Source organism: Piliocolobus tephrosceles, chromosome 9 (assembly GCF_002776525.5).
Source record: "Piliocolobus tephrosceles isolate RC106 chromosome 9, ASM277652v3, whole genome shotgun sequence".
Lineage (NCBI taxonomy): Eukaryota > Metazoa > Chordata > Mammalia > Primates > Cercopithecidae > Piliocolobus > Piliocolobus tephrosceles.
Window position 1 is genome coordinate 114,739,721 of NC_045442.1, and position 18,265 is coordinate 114,757,985.

General features: G+C 43.5%; 1 protein-coding gene across 1 annotated transcript in view; it reads left to right on the forward strand.

Moving 5' to 3' along the window:
- RSU1 (Ras suppressor protein 1) overlaps positions 1 to 18,265 on the forward strand; it is a 231,162-nt gene that overhangs the window by 184,973 nt on the left and 27,924 nt on the right. The gene's annotated exons all lie outside the window — the stretch shown is intronic.

Below are 18,265 nucleotides of genomic sequence, written 5' to 3' on the forward strand. Positions count from 1 at the left end.
CGTAGAACCCTTTTTGGAAGAATAGCTTAACTTCAAGTTCTTTGCCTATAAAATATATAAATCTAAATCAAAATATATGAAAAAGTACGTAGCTACACTATTCTGCCTACCACACAAATTTTATCAAGGCAGAAAAGATAATGTATGTTCAGGTGATTTACAAGCTGGAAAGTACCATAAAAATGCAACAGATGATTTTTTTTTTCTCCTTTGATCTTTTTGGAAACTGTGTGGAAGAAGTGATGTGCCAGTGCTTTAATTGTTCAGAGTCCAGGGATCCGGATACTGTTCTTTGTGTTCCTTTATTCTTCCTATCCAACTTTCCTCTCTGCTAGGAAAATCACTTTTTTTTTGAGGATCCATGTTACTAATTGCAGAAAATTGCCATTAGCCGGTGCCTGGTCTGAGTTCTCATTTTAAGTGGCTTTACTAGTCGTGTTTATGCAGTCATCTAAATGCTCACTCTTATAATGTCTAGAATGGCTTCTGTTTATAATGGGACTCTATAATTATCTGTGTGTTCCTTCTGTTTTCCATACTCTGCTTTTCCAGAATGGTCTAAGGTGTATTAAAAGAACAGAACTAAAAAACAGGGAGTCTAGTGTCATGCAGATCATCCCCACCTAAGGATTCTCCAGTATCACACATCATGGCCTCAAAAGACTTCGCAGAACTGAAACCCCAGTTGGTTCATGAGTTAAAAAAAAAACAAAATCCTTAGGAAAATGACCGGTAGAAACTAGCATGGCGTCTGCTCTAAGGGAGTCAGGATAGGGGAGCAAAGTTCTCTGCAGATTCCCCGCTGTATGGGTTGGTAGACGGAAGGCCCCTGCCTTAAACCCGCTTCTGGCTCCAACCTCCTGATGATTCCTCCTGTCTAACTAGTTTACACTCACAGTGGCATGTTTGTGAACGTTTACGGAATTAACGAGTAACTGTGGATATCATAAAAGTGTTATTTTTATTTCGTGTGGAGGCAAGATTGAATTTCTTCGTGGTTAGATTTGGTGCAGTTGAAACTGCTTATGGTGGCTTGGAGAGCAGTGGCCTCAGCGAGCTAATTTGTTAATAACGTGGTTTATCTGTAATGCTTTGGTTGCAGGAAATAAAGGAACATGTTCCACTCAATACAAGCATAGCCGTTCTTTTATTATTCATTTATTTATTCAGCCAATATTTATAGTGCCTGTTTCTTATAAAAGGGAATAAAATACAGAATCCCTGTCCTCATGCAGTTTGGAGTGTAGTGAGGAGACAAACAGTGAACAGATGCCTGTGTGTTGTGCCTGATGGTGGGTGATAAGAATGCGAGGAGGAGGGGATGTGGGGGAAGGAGATTGCACACTTATAGTGGATCAAAGAAGACCTCAGAGACCTAAAGGTTGTGCAGAAATTTAGAGAAAGAATGTTTCAGACAGTGGGATTGGCAAGTGCATCCCCCCCCCCCCCCCCCCAGGGAGAAGCAGGCTCACACAGGAGAGAGCTAGGGGACCGATCAGATAGGAGGTCTCCTACACCATTTTAAGGAGTTTGACCTTTGTTCGCAAGGAGACCCTAAAGCCTTGGTGTGTTTTAAGCAAAAGAGTGACAAGATCAGAGTAATCTTTTCAAAAGAATCACTGCTACAAGGAGGTAAAAAGGGAAGCGCAGAAAACAGGAGGCAACTGCAGTCATCCAGGCAAAAGCTGAAGGTGGCTTGGCCCAGAGTGCCAACCACGGACAGGATGAGAAGTCGTAAAATGCTAGGTATTTATTCGAAGGGGGAGAGGCACAGAGTTTGGCCAAGAATTGGATGTAGGATGGGAGAGAAAGAGAGGAGTCAGGACTGACTTTACATTTTAGTTGAACGACTTGAAGAATGATGTTGGCATTACCAAGATGGGGGAATACTGAGAGTGGGACAGATTTGAAGGAGGGGGCAGTTTGGGGTAGTTAAAGGTGAGCTGCCTCCAGATATCTAAGTGGAGATATTCAGCAGGCAGGTGGCTCTAGGCATCTGGAGGCGGGATTGAGAACATGGCTGGAGACAGAGATGTGTTGTTGGTTGATAGTCATGAGTCTGGAAGAGATCACTTAGTGAGTTAGTATAAAAAGAAGAGAAGAACTTCATACACCAAGCCTGGAGGCACCAGCAGCAGGAGGAGAGACTAGCACAGGAAACCGAGGAGCAGCAGCCAGTCATGAAGAAAACCAAGAGGGCGCGGTGTCCTGGAAACCACGGGATTTGAGTATCTCCAGAAGGTAAATGTTGTTCGCTTTGCCCACTGCTGTTGATGACTGGAGTAACGTTAAGAGGGAGAGGTTGCCTTTGGAGTTGAGGATGTGGAGGTCTTAGCAAGGTCAAGAGCTGGCTTTGGTAATGTAATGGGGCTAGAAGCTTACCCGTGATGGGTACAACATGGATAAGTCCTTGAAGAGTTTATTCCAAGTGAATACAAAGAAATTGCAATCGCTGGAAGAGGATGTTGGGTTAAGGAATGGTGTTTTTAAGACAGGCATTAGCATAGTGTGTCTTTTCTTAAGGCAGGTGGCTAGCAGAGTGGGGAAAATGAGGTAGGAGATAGGCCCAGTTGCTGGGGCAGTATCATTGTGCAGGGAGCAGGGATTGGGATCTTGAATGCCAGTGGAGGGACTGGCCTTGGCCAGAGTCCCAGCAACGGGGGAAAAGACAGAATGTATAGTACCAGCATGGTGTGCTGGTAAGGGTGTGGGGAGTGGCTAGAAGTTCTCTTTGGAGTGTTTTGGTTTTCTCAGTGAAATACGAAGCAGGGTTATCAGCTAGCTGAGAGGGAGGTTGAAGGAGAAAGTATTATCATATTAGAGTTTTGCGGAGAGAGGAAAGGATATGAAATAGTTGGTTAGCAGAGAGAGAATGGACTGAAGAAGAAAAGTAGAAAGATGATAATTCAAGAGGTGATAACTCAAGAAAATTGAACTTTCTCTTTTCATTGCTGCATCAGGAGAATTTGGCCTGGATATTGGCAAAATCGGCCAATATTCCATTGCATATATATACCACAATTTGTGTATTTCATGTGCCCATTATTGGGCATGACTGTTATTTCCAGTCGGAAGCTGTTTTGAATACAGCTGCTGTGAACATTCATTTATGGATGTCCGTTTTCTTCCCAGAAGCAGAATGGCTGGGTCGTAGAATAGATATATAATAACCTGGTAAGAAACTGCCAAACAATTTTCTGAAGTAGTTGTTCTGCAAAAGTAACCAAAGTTTCACCCCTTAAAGTAGAAAATTAGCTATAATAAATGAAACGTAGAAATTTAGAAGTTAGAAATGTAGATAGAATTTCTATCACTGTAGAATTTCAGTTTCTATAGTTTCTGCTTAGTTACAGCTAAGTCTTAGCAAATCTTAGGAACATCACCAAACATCCGTGGACTCAATTTCCATAGGTAATTGAGGTAACTGAGTGACCTGTAAGGTCCCTTCCAGACCCCACATTCTTTGATTTTTGGTGGAATTCTGCCACAGGGTAATAGACAGAAAGCACCTCCATGGGAATTGAGCAGCATTTAATGTACTGGACATAGTAAGAAAAAAATCTAGAACATAAGATGCAGAGGCAAAAGGATGAGGCTCCTACAAAGCACATACTTGTGTATGAAAATCACGTATTCTTTCAAAAACAACATTGTACAGTGATACAGGAATCTACTCTTGTGTAAAAAGCTATATACCTATGAATAGCTCCAATTCTGTTTTAATTATAACAAATACTGGGAGATGCATTTGGATGGTTTGAGGAAAAAAGGTTGCCCATCCACTGTTTGGATTGTCGTGGCTTGTTTTGAAGCCAGCGTAGCAAAATATTTGCCGCTATTACTTTTGCAGTACTGCCAGGCAAGTGTTTTGTTTGCCTGGGCTCTCTCCAGCCAGGAGAGAAGAAATTTCTGTTTCCTCCCACCAGACAGAATCGATAGCCCCAGCACCATCTATGCGCTAGCTCTGGTCTGTAAAAGTATCTAAATGAGTGTTGCTACAAATCTTTCTCTGTTAATCTTCTAGCTGTTCCCTAACTTCAGCACTGCCTGGTGAAGGTGCACTTCGCCAAAGACTGAGGAGTCATGGTTCACTTGGTGGAAGCTGTCTGATAAATAGAGGATGCTGGAAAAGACAGATTGAACATCAGTGTGAAATCATGCACTGCCGTAATTTGTCTTTCGGGTTAATGAGAATTAGGAATGGGGAGGGGAAAACCAGTTGGAGATAGCCCCGAACCAGGTGGTGATCGGTGGTGGAGGTAGATGTCCAATCGGTCTCGGTCACCCTTTCGGGGTCCTGGGGTTGTGAGGTCCTCACCCACCCAGGGCAGGGCGAATGCGCTCTGCTTGTCACTGCCTTTTTGGAAGGGACTCGGAGAGGTGTGAGCATTGAAAAGCCCACAGAAGCCCATGGAATCGTGGAGTTGAGACAGGGGAGGTCTCTTAGGCCAAACTCTTGCCCTGCATGGAGTCCTTTTCATGGCCTCCCTGAGCTGGTTGTCATCTGACCCCTGCTTGAATACCCCCGGTGACCTGGCACTCACCACCTCAACAGAGTCACTGTCTAGGACTCAAGCATTCCAGAACATTCCCTGAGGACTCAGCCTCACCATACCAGTGCTGAATAACCTTTCTTCCATGATAAGTAGAAAGACTCTAAAGCTAGCCTGGGGGTAACAGCTCTGGATGGTTTTTTCCTTCTCTCCCCAGGTGGGGATGAGTGTTGGGCACAGAAAGCATTTTATTTCTATTCTTTCTTGGAGGCACAAATTAACATTTTTTTCCTACCCAGGGGCCATCATACTCTAAGCTGCACTGATTTTTAAACTGTGCAGACAACTCGTTTCCCACATTCAGCTGATGCACTCCATAACTACCCAAAAGTCCATTTATTTGTAACTCTAAAGCAGTGACTCCCAGCCACGGCAATTTCACACACACCCCCACTCCCCCCACTCCCCCTGGGGACACTCAGCACTCTCTGGAGACACTTTGGTTCCCACAGCTGGTGTGGGGTGCTATGGATATCTGGTGGGTGACGGCCAGGGGGTGCTGCCAAAGACCCTACAGTTCACAGGACAGCCCCCAAAACAAAGAATGATTTGGCCCAGAACATCTCAGTGCCAAGGCTGAGAAACTCTAGTCTAAAGGGACCGTAAATAGCCAACCAGTAGGACCATCTGCACTTATATTTGTCTTCAGGATTTTTTTAAGTTGTTGTTGTTTTGTTTAAGATGGGATCTCACTCAGGCTGCAGTGCAGTGGCATGATCTTGGCTCACTGCAGCCTCTGCCCCCCGAGCTTGAGAGATCCTCCCATCTCAGCCTCCCTGGGAGCTAGGACATGTACAGATGTGCACCACTACACCCAGCTTTTTTTTTTTTTTTTTTTGTATTCTTGGTAGAAATGAGGTATTGCCATGTTGCTCAGTCTGGTCTCGAACCCCTGAGCTCAAGTGATCTGCCCATCTCGGCCTCTCAGAGTGCTTGAATTACAGGCGTGAGCCACCACACTCGGCCTGTCTTCAGGATTCTCACAGAAGAGTTCGTGTAGAAGCAAGCAGTTTGCTGTAGAAAGAATTTGAGGAAAATCAGGTGATTGTGATAGGATGCAGGGGCAGTGCAGTTTGCCAGCTTTCAACCATAACTTTCCTCACAGATTGGTGGATATCTTTGAATCATAAATAGGGGCTTATTTTTAAAAGGCCTCTGGGGTTTTGTAAGACACGTCCAACTTATTACTAATAAACCAAGGAGGTATCTGTTAACTTCCAATTAGAGGAGAAGACAGCACGGAGTCCAAAAGTTTTAAAAGGCCTTGTTTTTTCAATAGCTTATTCATTCAGTTTAAGAAAGCAATTTGTTTGCTATAGTTTATGGAGAATTCTAAATCTGGTGAATTGTTATTGCTTGATAAGGGTTTGCTTTGGTTGATCTCGTGTGTGTACCAGGGGAGACCAAAAATACTATTTTTGTTGAAAAAACATGCGAGGTCATTTTTTTTCTCCTTGACTTCAGAAGACAAAGATAATCATGCAAGTGTTGCTATATGGTGGTGGGATAATGACAGGCAGAGGCAGTGGGTCATTCCCACACCCACTTTCTGGGGTAGGGCCCATGCTGAGGAGGCGGAAGAGCTTGTCAGTCAAGGCAGCAGCTAATTCACTGAGCTCCGGCACTCCCCGGACACTTCCAGCATCAGTCACATTTGCCATGAACATCAGTTCAGGTCCCCTTTTCCTCCATCCCCATGACCGAGACCAATCCATACTTGAAAATGGATGAAATCAACATTTCTGGGGTACCCCCTCTATGCTGGCCTTGTTTGTGGCTTGGTGCAAGATCCTAGAATGGGAACAAGAGGCACGCACTCCTTAGGGGCAGGGAAGGAGTCCTGGGCCCACCATGTGTCGTCACTCGGCAACATAAGACCAGCAGTATAAACAAAGGACTGTGGGATTCTGAATTGTCCCACCAGGTGAAATCCTCTTTTTCTTTTCTGGCTTGTAAGCATAATGATTGAGTGACACTTTTCACTTTTAAAATGAAAATAGCAAAACTTAAATGAGGGAGTTGTTATTAAGTCGAGGCGGCCCTCTTGGAGTTTAAAGATGTTCCAGGGCACAGTGCAGGGATCCTCCTCCACTTGTGTGACTTTTTTTTTTTTTTCCCACGGTAAAAGTCACGCCATGCTTCCCCTCCTCATGAGGCTCATGGAAACACACAGCCGAGGTTCTGATGGTGGCCACCGCCGGACAAGCACACACTCTGAGGTGTGGCCATGTCCCTGCCATGCTAACAGGCCCCAGCACCAGTGCGCCCTGGGCTTATTCGTGGCTTAAATCATCTCAGCACCCTGAATTCGTTCCTCTGGAGACATGCTCGGAACCATCCTCCTCAATGATGACATTGCAGCTCTCGTGCAAGGGCTTGCCTTCCGATCTCTCCTGTGGAACGTGACAGTTTTCTCTGTGATGGCCAAATTAATTGTTAGAAGTGGTTTGCTAGCAGACAGTTGGATGCTAATTATGATTGAAACCTCAGGGACACTGAAACCCAAATGTGTCAATGCTTATTGTTGCTGAGAAAAAAATGAAAAACCATAAAATAAGAAAGAAGTTTTTTAAACTGAAAACAATGCAGATGAAGCCAGGAAACGTGGACTGAGTTAACTGAGATCTGAGTGAAATCTACCCAAACCCTTGCTCGTAGTGAGAAGGTTTAGAGAAGTGTGGTTAATTAGTTGCTACTTTCTGTTAGAGAGGAGATAGAGTTTGGCTATTTCCACGCAAAGTAAAAAGACGGGCATTGATTAAATTGGAGATGACATTTGGGAGGTGTTCTCAGAATATCTAAGTTTGATTATCTGACTTGACTTCATACTGTGTCCCAGGTTTGTGAAGCCTTTGTAGCAAGTACCACCCAGGAAGAATTATTTCCAATTAAATGGATCATGACCACTGCAGAAGAAATCATGAAACGCACCTGTAGCGTGGGGTCATGGTGTGAACAAAGCTGCCAAGTTCACAAAGAGACAGTCTGGGAGTCGGCTGTGCTAATGCCGGCTTTGAGCATCATTTCGTTCCTTCCCATCAACAGTTCCATTAATGAGGTACAGAGATGAAGGCAGGCAGATACTTCATGGAGCTGTGTGACGCAAGACTGATGCTGTCACCAGCTGTCATTGGAACGAATAAGAAAGAGGCTAACAGACCCTTGATCATTAGAAGGGCTGATAATCTATCGTGAGTTTGTCAAAAGAGGAGGAAGGAGATCAAATATTAGTGGAGAAAGAACACAGGGTAAAGAACATGATGGAAACTTCCTAATCATTTCGTGTAGTTATGAAATGGGTGGCTTTATTTAGCAACGCATATGATATGGTACAGGCAATATTCCAAGCATGCATTCTAGAGTAATCTTTAATAAGTAAACAAAGGCCAGGGCGGGGACTTGCACCTGTCGTAATCCCAGCACTTTGAGAGGCTGAGGCAGGAGGATCACTTGAGCCCAGGAGTTTGAGATCAGCCTGAGCAACATGGTGAGATGCTGTCTTTACAAAAAATTAAAAAATTTTAAAAAACTTTAAAAAGTAAAGAGCATCCATAAATACTTTTTTGGGGATTCCATGGAATTTTTTTAATGGTTGTTTTTTTCTCAAAGAAAGTTAAGTAATTTATAATATCTTGTTAAATGAGGTGGCTGTTATAAAATAACAATATAAAAAATAAGTTTTGTCTAATGTTGCAGCTCGATCGTTGTTCATCATACAAGACTGTCTGGTGTCAGACACGCAAATTTCCCTTTAGTTTTACCTGTGGATACAGCAGGTCAATGAGTCCCCACTTCCGTTAGAGACACGTGAGCCACTCTAAATACAGTCATTTCTCAGGGAAAATTTACACAGAGGTAATGACAGAGACGTAAATTCCATTGTTCCAGAGCAGAACAGGTATGGTTGAAGGAGGAATGATGTTATAAGAAGCTCCTTTACCAGTCCCTGAGATTCTTCTCCTGTTACACTTAGGGTTGAATTTTCAGATACTTTTTCTTGCATCCAAGGAAGGAATTTTAGGGGAATTATATTTATTAAATCTCATTTTTCTTTGCTTTATCCAGCTTTTCCTTGATAATTTTAATTCTTACCATGCAGTAATTCAGTGACCTCAATTCTCCCTCCCCTGAGCCAGAAAGGAAAGCCCTCTGTGTTTAAAGAGACTCAGAGCCTCCTGCCTGTCCTAGTTCTGCAGAAAGGAAGCTGCACCTTTGCAGAGCCCCTGTTGGCACAGGTAGAGATTGGCAATTCAGTCCTATTCAAAAGGTTAAGGAGGGTAGGGGCCAATTCAACTGCATAAACATTTGATACTCAGTTAGCGTCTCCCAAACAGCAGCATTGATACCACCTGGCAACTTGTCAGAAATGGAAAGTCTCAGGCCCCACCCCAGAACCACTGCATCGGAATGTGCACGTGCACAGAGTCCCCAGGCGATTCCTATGCACATTGAAGTGTAGAGAACTCTGCAGGTCTAGCAGGCTCCTAGGCAGACCCCAAGCCAATAGACAGAGGAACACAGCCTGATGAGTGTCACTCCATGGCAGCAGTGTTGATAACGCTGTGGCCAAGAATGAAGCATTTGAGGAATATATGAGGAACGGAGGACAGTGAGGAAGGATGAAAATGACCCGAACACAAGCAAAGCGGTAAATGTGAAAAATCTCTTTTCATGGACCTTGCTGCTTGTGTGGTTGAGAAAGGATTTTTTTTTCTACCTTTGGAGAAGAAACTCATTCTACATTGATTGATTGGAAGGTCAAACAATGAATAAAAAGTAAGAATTTTAAAAAAAGAGAGAGGCAAAAACTTAGTTATAAACCAAAGTTCTCACGTTCAGCTAAACTACAGGGCACTTCGTCCCGTATTTTTTCCCTGTAAGTTCACATTTCTTATAAAACAGCTACAGGGTAAAAAATCATATGTGTCATGTAAAAAAATTACTTGTATCTGTTGTTGAGAAAAAGTATACAGCATGCATTAACAAATGCCTTTCCTTTCTCATGTAGTTATTTATTGAGTTTAAAATGTAAAATTTCTTGCAATCAGTTTGTTTATTCTAATAAATAAGTGAACTTGACATCTCACAGAAAGTTAAATAATGTGATCAGTGATTTTTTTAAGGTTTATAGTGAAAGAAATTAAGTATTAGGTACATGACTTAAATTGATTAGAAGGTAAATTGAATCTACTGAGAAGTGTGAGCATATAAGTGTGTTAACACGTGGTGTGAATAATGTGTTCTGATATGGAGGAAGATTACATAGGCTTTAATTTTATAATGCATTGATATTCTTACAGAAGGTCAAAGCAAATGAAAGTATTGCAAGAATGTTCAAAACTATCCACCCTAACTTCTAGGATCATGTTCTCCAAACTGCTAATTAATGAAAAGTCAGCTTCATATATTGAGATGTTTAATCAATTGGCAGATTGTTGTCAATAAATATGTGTCGTAAGTGGTTTGTAATAGACAGGCTAATGAAGTTCCCTCTGTGAGTGTCAGAGCTATTTGGAAGAATCTCTCTCCCTTCTGGGCGGTTTGCCATACGTTATTAGTCTCCCTCTGACTCAAGGAAGAGTGCCCTTCAACATCGCTGGTCTCACCACTGGATGGAGGAGCTGGTGAAGCAGAAAGTAAATTTCATTTTCTACTAGCAGTTAGTCAAGCGACAGGAGTCGGAAAGAAGGGTGGCTACTGATAATATGAATGATCATCAGAGAAGCCAACATTTCTTAGGCAGTTGCTTCTATATGTGCTGGACTCCGCAGTCAGTAATTCAGTTACTTCTTTTCTTTTTCTTTCTTTCTTTTTTTTTTTTTTTTTTTGTGACAGAGTTTCGCTATTGTTGCCCAGGCTGGAGTACGATGGCACGATCTTGGCTTACTGCTATCTCTGCCTCTCGGGTTCAAGCGATTCTCCTGCCTCAGCCTCCCGAGTAGTTGGGATTACAGGCATGCACCACCATCCATGCCTGGCTAATTTTTTGTATTTAGTAGAGACAGGGCTTCACCATGTTGGTCAGGCTGGTCTCAAACTCCTGACCTCAAGTGATCCACCTGCCTCAGTCTCCCAAAGTGCTGGGATTACAGGTGTGGGCCACCATGCCTGGCCAATAATTCAGTTACTTCTTAATCTTCACCTTATGAGAAAGATTCTGCAACCTCTCAGATCCTTTATTACAAACATTTTTGTCATGCCCCTACGATCCTGAAATAGATCTTGTAGCTAACATAACCTACTCTACATGTAACTGTTTTAAAAGTCATTATAATTCCCCAACTGTAACATAACGGAGAAATAAAGGGAATAGAATTGACTATTGAGCACATTAAATATATTTGTTTAACTATAATATAATGGAGAAATAAAGGGAATAGAATTGACTATTGAGGCCGGGCGCGGTGGCTCACGCCTGTAATCCCAGCACTTTGGGAGGCCGAGGCAGGTGGATCACAAGGTCAGGAGATCAAGACCATCCTGGCTAACATGGGGAAACCCCGTCTCTACTGAAAATAAAAAAATTTTAAAAAGCCGGGTATGGTGGCAGGTGCCTGTAGTCCCAGCTACTCGGGAGGATGAGGCAGGAGAATGGCGTGAATCCGGGAGGCGGAGCTTGCAGTGAGCCAAGATCACGCCACTGCACTCCAGACGGGGAGAGAGAGAACAAGACTCTGTCTCAAAAAAACAAAACAAACAAAAAAAAGAATTGACTATTGAGTACATTCAATATATAAGTATTTGTTTCTATGCATCTGTACATAGAAATCCTGCGAATCTAACAGTTGTAACTGCAGACTGATAGAGAAGTGATGTTCTGCCTACTCACACTAGAACTGGTCATCCTGTTAGTGATGTGATATTATAAATTGGTGAATACTTCTTAGAAAAGTTCCCCAAATTCAGTCTCACCTCGATTTGCACAGGAATTGCATTTCTGGAATATCAGTATACATTGTTACTGGCCAGAAAATGCTTTGCATTCACATATAAAACAAATTTAGGTTCTACGCACAAATATTTGTAAGCAGGATTTTCCCTTCCACAACTACCTACTGGGGCATCGAGAAGGTATGCAGCCTGGGAGACACTCCCAGTGTTCCAGGCCTGGCTTGCTAATGAAAGACATCTGGCATCCAAACCTTCATTCAATAAATACTAGTCAAATCCCCCATTCATGTGGTCGACCATGAACCACCCTATAGATTTCCAGAAGTCTACAATGAAGCGTTACCACCCCGTAAGACCAGGCTAGTAGGATTTTCATTTCTGCTTTTCAGATGTGGCCGCTGAAGCTTCAGTGGTTTCCCCAAAGACAAAGAGCTAGGAGGTAGAGGAGTTGGGATTCAGACTCTGATCTGTCTGACCCCAGAATCTCTGCATTGAACCCAGTGTTTCTTCCTCCCCAGTGCATCAAGACAGGCCAGCATTGCCACAGAAGAGCCCAAGTAGGCTTACTGGGTCATTTTTTAGAACTGTGCTTGTTAAAAGGAAAAGGATTGATCAGGCATGGTGGCGCATGCCCGTAATCCCAGCACTTTGGGAGGCCAAGAGTTCGAGACCAACCTGGGCAACATAGGGAGACTCTGTTTCTATAAAACATTTAAAAAAAGTTAGCCAGGTGTGGTGGCATGCACCTGTGGCCCCAGCTCTTCAGGAGGCCTAGGTGGGAGGATCACTTGAACCCAGGAGTTTAAGACCAGCCCAGACAACGTAGGGAGACCCTGTCTCTACAAAAAAATTTAAAATAACAAATGAGCTGGACGTGGTGGCATGCACCTGTAGTCCCAGCTATTCAGGAGACTGAGGTGGGAGGATCACTTTAGCCTGGGAGAATGAGGCTGCACTGAACCCTGATCGCATCATTGGCACTCCAGCCTGGGCAACAGAGTGAGAACTTGTCTCAAAAAAATAAATGAATAAATAAAAAAGGAAAAGGATCGGTTGAAATGCATTGAGCACCCAAGAGCACACACTTGCCGGCTGTAACACCATGCCCCGGTGCTTTGCGTATGTTACCGAATGTTCGCAACAGCCCTGCAGTGTGGTTAGTTGTGGGTAATCCCTTTTCACAAACAGGAAGCCTGAATCTGAGCCCTTTCCCAAGTCAACCAGCCTGTGAGAAGAACTGGATTGATTTCAATCTTATGTTGACTTCAAAGCCCAACCTCTTGCTCCTACTCCGTAGACCAGAATGGGCCCTCAAGAGGATGGGTGTGTATAACCTGTTGATGCCATTCACCCACATCTTCTTGATTTCCCTCCACTTTCCTTCTCATTACCCAATAAGTAAGGTGAGCAAATAATTTATTGGCCAGGCAAGGACATTTTTGAGAGTGACAGGGGACACTTCCACCAGGACATCGATGTGGGTCACTCAGTGATGCCTATTTCAGGGCCTTGAAGCAGGCAGCAGTCTTACCAAGTTATGGTTGATGTTTCTATACAGAGTTGGAAACATGTCGTGGGTTTCCTGATCAGAACGCACTGGGGACCCTGCTGTCACAGGAACAGTGCTTTGCTTCTTTCAGTGAACGTGTAATTATCTTGAGGATGGTGACATTTTTCTGTTGAGATCTTTCCTAGTTTAAAAAGTCCCCACTGTTTTCATGAGGCAGGGACAGGTGAGCCTCGGGCCATCATGAGAGCGGGTGGGGGCAGGCCTGGTGAGGACACACCAGACCCCACGAGACGGAAGCTCTTCACAGTCGGTGACTGGGAGAGAATCTGCTTCCCAAGTCCAGTCTGGTTCACTTCCTCTCAGCAGCAGGACAAGAGAAGGCTTCCTTCCGTTTACATGAAAAGCTTGCAGTGAAAGAGTACAAGTGACGGATTCTGCCTGAATTTCCCCAAGCTTCTTCACTTGTCTTTGTTTATTATATTAATAAATACTATGCAGCTAATGTTCCCATCTGGCAGGGCAGAGAAAAGAGCATAAAAATGAAGCTGTGGCTACATCACTGAAATATTAATGAAGGTGATACCCACTTGGCATGGTGGAAAGGTGGGTCTTTGTTTTAGAGTTCTTAATTAAGAACTGCCAAGTGACTAATATTAATTAGGAAGCCAGCTGCAGCCTTCAGTTTCATGGTATATTTATTCTTAGGAACCTGTGACGGGAGTCAGTCTGAACCTTTTTTAATCAGTCAGCCCATGAGCAATTACCTATTAAATATACCTTGTGTGCATGGGACCAGGCTGTGTGGACAGAGATTTATAAGATACTGTCTTTGCCTTGAGAATCTCCACCTAATCGAAGATAGAGATATAGAGATATAGAGTATACACAGATAGAGAGCCAGTATTTCAGAGAGTGAGGTCAAAGCATTTTCACGACACTATGAGTGAATGAGAGAAGTGTGGCATCAGGGGGTCAGGGAGCTTTCCAAACTACACCAGTGCCCTTCCTGCTCTGGGTTTGCAGTAGTGAGCCAGTGTACGTGATGGGAGGGTATCATACTGCTGGGATGCTGGGGCACAAGGGTGGTTACAGACCAGCCGGCAGGTTGGAGAGTTGGAGTTCAGAGGGAGGATTGACGGTCATGGGCAGAAATAGTTGGGATGGCTAGAACTAGGCTCTCAGATGGAGGGATCAGATCTCCAACAGGTGAGGAGCGATGGGCAGCCACAGAGGTGGAAGGAAAGAGGTCAGGGCAGTGGGACCAGAAAGGAAACTAACTGGCACTGAGCTGAGATGTCCACTTCAGCTCTTCAACTCTCAGTCTACCAGCCATTACATTACTGATTCGGTTGACTCTGCTCACACTTACACACACACACACACACAAACTTGGCCTCCTGCAGGGACCTGATACCCTGAGCTAGAGGATGGGGAAGTGGTTAAAGAAGGGCTCAATACACTATATGTAGCTGACATGACCACCCAGCATGTCACAAAATTGTACCCAGAACAATACCTAGTTGTGGATAATCCCTTTTTTTTGTTTGTTTGTTTTTTTTGTTTGTTTGTTTTTTTGAGGCGGAGTCTTGCTCTGTCGCCCGGACTGGAGTGCAGTGGCCGGATCTCAGCTCACCACAAGCTCCGCCTCCCGGGTTTACGCCATTCTCCTGCCTCAGCCTCCCGAGTAGCTGAGACTACAGGCACCCGCCACCTTGCCCAGCTAGTTTTTGTATTTTTAGTAGAGACGGGGTTTCACCGTGTTAGCCAGGATGGTCTCGATCTCCTGACCTCGTGATCCGCCCGTCTCGGCCTCCCAAAGTGCTGGGATTACAGGCTTGAGCCACCGCGCCCGGCCTGGATAATCCCTTTTTACAAACAGGAAGCCTGAGTCTAAGCCCTTAGACTGAGAAGCAAAACTGGGTTTCATACTTAATTTTGACTTCTTCAGAACCCAAGGTCTAAGTTCTAAGGAGCAGGAGCAAGAGCTAAAAAGAAGCACCTCAAAACCTATGTTTTAATGTCTCTTGGCATTAATGTCTCTTGTGTTAATATCCACTGAATTCTAGTTTCTTAAATCTCTTGTAACTGGAGAAGGGTTTTATGAAGGTAAGTTGTAATGAGGGGCCAACAAACATGAAAAAATACTCAACAGCACTGATCATTAGAGAAATGCAAGTTAAAACCACAGTGAGATACTATCTCACACCAGTCAGAATGGCTGTTATTAAAAAGTCAAAAAACAACAGATGCTGGCGAGGCTGCAGAGAACACGGAATGGTTGTACACTACTGGTGGGAATACGAATTAGTTCAATCATTGTGAAAAACAGTTTGGAGATTTCTCAAAGAACTTAAAACAGAATTACCGTTCAACCCAGCAATCCCATTGGTGGGTATATATCCAAAAGAAATGGTTTTCCCATAAAGACACACACACTCGTGTGTTTGTCACAGCAGTCTTCACAATAGCAAAGGCATGGAATCAACCTGGGTGCCCATCAGTGCTGGATTTGATTAAGAGAATGTGATGCATATATACCATTGAATGCTACACAGCCATGAAAGAATGAGATGACGTCCTTTGCAGCAACATGCTTGGAGCTGGAGGCCATTATCCTAAGCAGGTTAACACAGAAAACCAGATTACTGCATGTTCTCACCTATAAATGAGAGCTAAACATTGGTCTTCATGGACAAAAAAATGGTGATCATAGAAACTGAGGGCTACTAGAGGCAGGTGGGAGAGAGGGAGCAAGGTGTGAAAAACTATCCTCAGTACCTGGGCGATGAGATCATTCGTACCCCAAACTCAGCATCACACATTTTGTCCAGGTAACAAATCTCTACATGGGCCCCCTGAATCTAAAATGAAAGTTGGGGAAAAACGATTCGAATGTACTTTTTCTTGATTTACACAGAGTGTTAATTATTACAGTTTTTTTTTTGAGTTGTGGTCTCACATGCAGCTCTCTCCTAATTTCATACTTAAGACGTTCAGATCATTGAATTGCATCCACAAAATTGCAGTTCTTTTAAATTGCCTGCCAGAGCACTGTGGGTCTTTTCTGGGGCTCCGAGTCCAGGCATCTGTGACTCTGCTTGCTCCTTGATAAACTTTCTTGAGTAGCATTTATTCTAAATCATCCAAGAACACCTCAAGGGCAAGGATTCTTAACCTTGATCCTGGGCTGTGGTGATTCACAAAGGCTTATCCTTTGTAGATTTAGGCTTATCTTTCAGGGAGCTCAGTTTGATGTGCTTTTTCTCTTCTCGAACTCTGCCATTCAACATTTTTTTCCCATATCTATTCTCCCTGAGTGCTAATTTTAGTTCAGGTTGCACCTGTGTATATGTGTGTGTGTAAACCTTCTGTAGCCCTAGTTTATAGCCTTTTTCAATAAAATCACATATCCAGATAAACTGTTTTCCCACGTGAGCACTTTTTCAGAGTGTTTTCCAGAACTCTGCCTGCTGTTCGAAAGTCAACCTCAGTTGCCCTCTTTAGAATGTTTCCCTAATGCAGTGGCTCTGAAATTCCTGAATATTGTTACAAGCACGGTTCCCTTCAGAAAAAGAAACCTTGGAAATGGTGGATCTATGCTTTTTTTTTTCCATTTTGGAGCTTGGAGAAGTTTGTTGACCTCATGTCATCATCAGCCTCCAATTGAATCTGTTCAACAGCCAATGTGAATAGTATCTCTACAAAAACACAAAGTAAGCACAGAAATACTTTTTCACGGGAGGTATTTTGCCATATTGAAATAGCACCTGTATTGGGAGTTTTTAAATTTTATTTTTAGGTTTTGTGGGTACATAGTAGGTATGTATATTTATGGGGTACATGAGATGTTTTAATACAGGCATGCTGTACGAAATAATCACATCATGGAGAATGGAGTATCCATTCCCTCAAGCAAGGCACCTGTATTGTTATAATGTTTTTCCTTTAATAAGTTCAGTTCTCAAATTTACTGCTAAAAAACTTTATAGCAGTATTCTAATTGAAAACTAGGTTTCATTTGCTATCAATAAAATTACATACATAGTTACTGATATGATTTCGCTGTGTCCCCACACAAATCTCATCTTGAATTGCAGCTCCTGTTATCCCCATATGTCGTGGGAGGGACCCGGTGGGAAGTAACTGAATCATGGGTGGCAGGTTTTTCCCATGCTGTTCTTGTGATAGTGAATAAGTCTCATGAGATCTGATGGTTTTATAAAGAGGGGTTCCCCTGCACAAGGTTTCTTGCCTGCCACCATGTAAGATGTGCCTTTGCTCCTACTCCACCTTCCACGGTGATTGTGAGGCTTCCCCAACCATGTGGAACTGTGAGTTCATTAAACCTCTTTTTCTTTATAAATTACCCATTCTCAGGTCTGTCTCTCTTAGCAGTATGGGAACAGACTAATACAAAACTGACAACTTGCATCTGTGTGCACATAGAATCTTCTCACAGAACATCTTTGGGAACCACTACTGGAAGGAAATGTTACATTTCAGGGGCTGAGGCTGGGTACGGGAAACAGAGCCAGTTGTCCATAGTGTTATATTCATAGGGGCCTCAGATTTCATTTTACCTGTAAGTTTTTCTTACACCAGAAATTTTCAGCCTCAGCACTGTTGACGTTTTGGGCCAGATACGTCTGTGCTGATGGAGGCTGTCCTGTGCAGTGTGGCATGTTCAGTGGCATCCCTGGTCTCCTCCTGCTAGATGCCAATAGCACACCCCCACAGGCGCCCCTCGGTGTGACGGTCAACAACCAAAAATATCCCTAGACGTTGCCAAATATCCCCTGGCAGGGGCAGAACTGCACAGGTTATGACCCAGTGTGTCTCACGTAAGTCATTATGTTGCTTTGATTCTTCTGGTGTCCTTGGGCTTAAACTGTTACTTGGTTAAGTATGCAGATTGAAAAAACACTGCAAGGGAATTTTTTAGAGTCTCCCTGCACCTATTCTGGTTTCAGGACTGCCCAGTTTGCATCGTTGTTTGTTCAAAATGGAAAGAAGAGAGGGAGGAATTTTTTACAAAATGAAATTCACTACAATTTTTGAGACTTTTTAAAAACATTTTTGTACATATGCCAGTAACTCCCCTCCCCCCAAAATGGAAGATTGTCCTGGCCTCTCATGAGACCTGCTGAGGCCACACCTGGTTCCCCCACCATAGAGGTGAGTTAGGTCTCCCCACTGACTGTCAGTTCCCAAAGAAATCTCATGGGTAAATGAAAGACCAGATCCTCCCTCCCCTCCTCACATGTTTTTTTACTTATATGTAGATGTGATTCCTTTCAAGAAAACTCAGTGA